We start from the raw sequence: 5,661 nt of genomic DNA on the forward strand, positions 1-5,661 counted from the left end.
CTTCTTTTTGACCTTTATTGTTTTTGGAGTATCTGTAGAGAGAGTTTTTTAGTCAGAATCCAGCCATTTTGGTTTATATTTTTGCTACAGAAAAGCCCTTCTTTGGTCTAATATCTTTGTCAACTGTCTCTTTTCTCTCTGGCTACTCTTAAGAGACAGAAGCCAGAACTTCTCTTTGTATTTGATATTTTGAAATTTATTTCCTTGTTTATTTTTATCTATTTTGTTTGAGATTTGTTATCCCTTCTAAATTTAAGGAAAAAAATTTTCCTTTAACCTGGGAAAAAAATCACTCAGCCATTATCTTTTTGAATATTGCTTCTTCTTCACTCTTTCTAGTCATTACCATATGTTATTTTTTTCTCATTTTGTTCTGCCATCTCTCTTAACTCTCTTTTTAGTTTATCTCATTGTCTCTGAGCTATGTTCTGGGTAATTCTTTAGCTTCATCTTATACATTTTCTAGCTGTTTCTTCTATTATATGTAATGCACTGTTGAAATGTCTAAGTTTTTAATTTCAGAAAATGTAAGTCCTATTGTTTCTTTCCAATATACCTGCCTTTATCGATAGTACCTTGTTCCTTTCTCCTGTTTTCAACTTCAGATTATATTTATTTGAACATGTTAAACATATATTGTATTATTAAGCTAAAAAATTCCACTATCTAAAGATACTGAGGAGTCTGGTTTGATATTTCTTGTTTCTTTTAACTGTTGCTCAAAGTGATTGCTTTGTAATTTGGGATCATCGGCTCACATATGGAAATTCTGTGCAGTCTATTTTGTGAGAGAATTTGTTTCTGTCAATTTCTCCAGAAGGTTACCAAGTCAGAACCATCTTCTCATAATTATTTGCCTTAGCATAATTAGTTGGCTTAGAATTATTATTCTGGGACTAGGTATGAAATATAAATTCAAGAGCAAAAGTTTGTGGTTATAAATTATCAAGGAAGATATTTTTCCCCCAAAACCCAGGCTGACATAGACAAATATCTATGTTGCTTTCCTTTGCCAGTGGGAGGATTTGTTCCTTGACCACTCTTACTGAGTGTGTAGCACTGTGAGGGTGTAAGTTTTAGCCATGATCTCATTTCCAACTTCCTACATTGTTCAGGTCCAAAGGGCTTGCCTCCTGTTCTAGTGTAGTCATCTGAAGCCTATTTATTGAGATCCACAAACATTCCCTGGCAAACATGGTATTAGTACCTGATTTTTAGGTACTAATTAGTACCTTCTGATTTTTAGCTTTTTCTTTATTTTTGCCCACTGAAGATTTTCCCTATTTTCTTGAAATTTCAGCACGCATTTTACAGGATTTTAAAACTATTTTATATAGCATTATTTGAGTTTTATAGTTTTGTGGGGTGTGGGGATGGAAGGGTGGCTCAGAAATGGAAATCCTACCCCAAATCTTTTTATTAGGATATAATATATATTCAGTAAATTTTACACTTTTTAGTGTACAGTTGTATGACATTTGACAATAGTCATGTATCCATCACTGCAATCAAGACACATAACTCAAAATTTCATCATCCATCATCCCCCCAAATTTCCTCATGCCCCTATGTAATCAATTTGGTCAACTCTTTCATCTACCCCCAAGCCTTGGCAATCACTGAACTGTATTATGTGCCTATAGTTTTGCCATCTCCAGAATGTTGTATAAATTAAATCATACAGTATGTACCCTGTTGATTCTGTCTTCTTTTATTTATTATAATGCATTTGAGACTCATCCATGTTGTATATATAGCAGTAGTTTTTCCTTTTTATTTCTGAGCAGTATTTCATTGTATGGGTGTACGACAATGTGTTTACTCACCACTTGAAGGTATTTATTCACCACTCAAAATGTCAGTTTTTGATGACTATGACTAAAGCTGCTGTAAATATCTGCATACAACTATTGTATGAACATTAGGTTTTTAATGCCCCTGAGTAGAAACCTAGGAGTGAGATTTCTAGATTGTATGGTTAAATGTATGAGACATTAACAACTTTTTTTTAAACATTTTTATTGATTTATAATAATTTTACAATGTAACAACTGTTTTACAAGAAGTTGTACCATTTTGCATTCCCACCAGCAATGTATTAGCAATATATGAATTTTACTGGCAACATTTCTTTGCCAGCACTTAGAATTGTCAGGCCTTATTTTATTCTATAATTCTAATAAATGTGTAGTGTTGTTTTTCTGCATCTATTGAGATGATCATATGATTTTTATCCTTTGTTTTGTTAATGTGATATATCACATTGACAAGTAAAACTGTCCTTGCATCCCTGAAATGAATCCCACCTAATATGTTATATAATTTTTTAATGATAACTTCAGTTTTCTAATACTTTGTTAAGGTGCTAGAATTCAATTACTTAGCACTGAGACAAAATTTGAAATCCTGAGAAGGTTAAAACCTACACTATAAAAAAAGTGGGAGAATAGGTAATTAACAAATGGAATATGTGAAATGTAGGGTTTCACACCTATTCTATAAAGTACAGGACACACATAACTTAATAATATTTAAGTAAATATTCATCACCAATGATATAGTTGTCAAAGAACTAACAAGGTCATCATACACAACTTCTTTTCCAGAGTGGCCCACCAGTGAGACCATCCTCCCTGGACAAGTTCTTCAAACACCATGAGAGTTTCTCTGTTATTTGCCACATGTTTCAGCAACAGAAGTCTGTCAAGCAACAGAATGAGGTAGGATGAGATTTTCAGGATATTGTCCCATTTATTTATACAAAGGTTTGATTTATTAACCCCTGATGGTAGTTAACAAGTCACTAGACACCAGGTATCATAGAATATTCTTTCTGGCACAGTGAACCTCAAGTAGACATTTATACTCCTGTACGTCCTAGTTATTCCTTAGGCTGAACTTCAGTTTCTTCTTGGTCAAGTCCTAGCTGTTTGAAGTTTAGCTTACTGACTTCTCTTGACAAAATTCTGACCTCACCTTCAACATGTCTACTGGGTCCAGCATTCTGAGCCACATCTTGGATTAAACAGTTCTCTCTGCCCTTCCCTGCCCTTTCTGGGCTCGCAAAAGGAAAAGTTCTAAGTACAAGTTCTAGGAAATCATTCCAAAGTAGCGATGGTGGGAATGGCCTAATGCCTAAACACTGACTTGACCTATCAGGAAACACCTAGAGGGAATCCAGAGCTGAAAAGAGTGGCAGTAAAGCCACCCACTTAGCTATGCCCAGATCATGAGCCAGCAGGTCTGTGTGAGACTGGTGAGTACTGCCTGGTTCTTTGGGCTGATCAATGGCATCCTGCCTGAGTGTATGTCATTCTGGAATCCCTTCTGCAGAGACAACCATGTAGAAAACTTCTGTGAGGCCCCCATAGTGATCACCCTCTCTTGTGGAGACCCCTAGTTTAGTCTGAGAGTGATCTTTGCTGATGCCATTGTGGTGCTGCTCAGCCCCATGGTGCTCATTGCCATCTCCTATGCCCGCATCCTGGCCTCCATCCTGGGCAGGGCCTCCTCCTCAGGTCGGGGAAAGACTTTCTCTACTTGTGCCTCCCATCTGACTGTGGTCATCTTTTTCTATACCTCAGCCATGTTCTCTTACATGAACCCCCGCAGCACACACGGTCCTGACAAAGACAAGCCTCTCTCCCTCCTCTACACCGTCATCACCCCCATGTGCAACCCCATCATCTACAGTTTTCGAAATAAAGAAATGAAAGGGGCCATGGTGAGGGCCCTTGGGAGGACCAGTCTTTCCCAGGCAGAGTCTGTCTAGTGGGAAGACTGCTGGAGGGGCAGCCTCTTCCTCCAGCCCTGACAGTTGGGTAAGTCTCTAATGCTGAAAGGCTCCAGGAAAGAGCATTCAGAGCTTCCTTTGTACAAGCATCAGACCCGGAAGATCCTACTGATGTCTGATGCTCATCTGTCTGACTTGACTTTAAACGCTGTTTTCTCTTGGACCTTCCTCAGGAGAAGCCGAGACTTTCCTGAGTAATTTTCTTCTATGTTCTCACAACAGGATCTATAAACACATAAGTTCACTTAACTCCATTTCATTTTCTTTGTATAGTACTTTTACATGCTAGTCCCAGCCTGAGTTCCACATATACTAAATATACTAAAAAGGAGTAAACTTTTTTCTCTTTCAACTTATCGTTTTAATCCAATTTTCTTTCTCATACTCCACTCTCATGTCCTGAATCTGCCCTCATCCACGCTCCTCCTATATGAGAAACAGAAGGGGAAGAGTAAGCAAAAGGGATTTAGGGAGCAGTGTTGACATTAAGAAAAGGCAGTTAGAGAAAAGAAGAGAAAGAAAAACTAAGGATCAGCAGCCTGAACTTCATCTTCTTAGCCTCCACTAGCCCATGAGGGAGACTTTGTGGTGGCATTAAACTACCAACATACCAATTTATGTTTGTGCTTGTGTATGTCGGGGAAAGGCAAGTGGGAGAGGCCAGGTCTCAAACCCCCTCTTCCTAACTCCTCTAATTTTCTAAAGTACATAACTGCTTGATATTTCCCTTCAGATGCAAGTAGCTTGTCAGACTGTCAGTTTCCTTCCCTGTTGCCCATGCCCCTAATTAACTCCCCTCTGTCTGCTGCCTTTGTTTTTCTCAAACATCTTTTATTTTATTCCATCTCATTCTGATTCCACCTCACCTCATCTTAAATGGACCCATTTCATTCCCTGTACTTTAAGGTACCCCTCTCCACACTACCTGCACCACTGCAGAAGGCTTTTTGTTTGTAGCCCTTCCTGTCTGGCTTCCTCTCACTTCTCTCCTTCACCAAACCCAGTGTCCCATGAAAGGACACTGTGTTCTCATTCTTTGAAAATTGCATCTTTCTCATGCTCCTTTCATAACAGAGGGGAAAGAAAAGGGGATAGGCCTGTGCTTTGTTTTCTGGTGCTACTTCCATAAGATGAACGCACCTCACTTGGGATGCTGTCAAACAGACGTATCACCCTTTCCACATCCTGCATATCACACACTACCAAGTGCAGTGACTTGAAGCAGTAGCTTCTCTCCACAAAGCTCTATTCTTTTAAGTTCAAATTGGTGAATTTCTAGTTATCAGAGAACATGTGAGAAGCACTTCTCAGTCAGCAAGAAGAAAGAGACACCATTGTAATCAAGAAGAAACAATAAGCACAGAACCTAAACATACATGCTCAAAGAAAAACTACACCAAGGCAAAGTTAAGCAGGCAAGAAAGACTTTAAGACTACTGCAATAGGAAGGAGACTGAATTCAACTCAGCTGAAACGTTGGCTGGAGAATTTTTAAGAGCTGCCGTAGGGGAATCTTAGGCCACTTGTGGATAGTAATTGCTCTTGCGCAAAGGAAAAGTAAGCTTACCTGCTTTAGAGCATAATTTGGAGCAAGATACCCACTAAAGTTAGGCTCCTACCCTCCCACAGAGCCTAGGAAACATGGTGGCTATCTTCCTTGAGGATTATACTTCAAAGGGGTGGCTCCCAGATCCTTGGAAAAGACATTCCCTGGGTCTTCAAACTCGCAATAGGCTTTTAGGGAGATTTCTATACATTTCAAAGGGGCAGAAAAATAATTTGCAATTGCAAGTTTCTAAAGTAAATTCTCTCAGAAAAAGGGAGGTCTGGGCCTATGGCAAGCTGTCTAAAGTGTAGTCAAGCTGAAA

At 38.8% G+C, this 5,661-nt stretch overlaps 1 pseudogene; it reads left to right on the forward strand.

Moving 5' to 3' along the window:
• Positions 1-2,785: 2,785 nt before the first annotated feature.
• On the forward strand, positions 2,786-3,772 carry LOC140700353 (olfactory receptor 10AD1-like; annotated as a pseudogene).
• Positions 3,773-5,661: the final 1,889 nt, after the last annotated feature.

The sequence above is a fragment of the Vicugna pacos genome, chromosome 12, assembly GCF_048564905.1.
Source record: "Vicugna pacos chromosome 12, VicPac4, whole genome shotgun sequence".
Classification (NCBI taxonomy): domain Eukaryota; kingdom Metazoa; phylum Chordata; class Mammalia; order Artiodactyla; family Camelidae; genus Vicugna; species Vicugna pacos.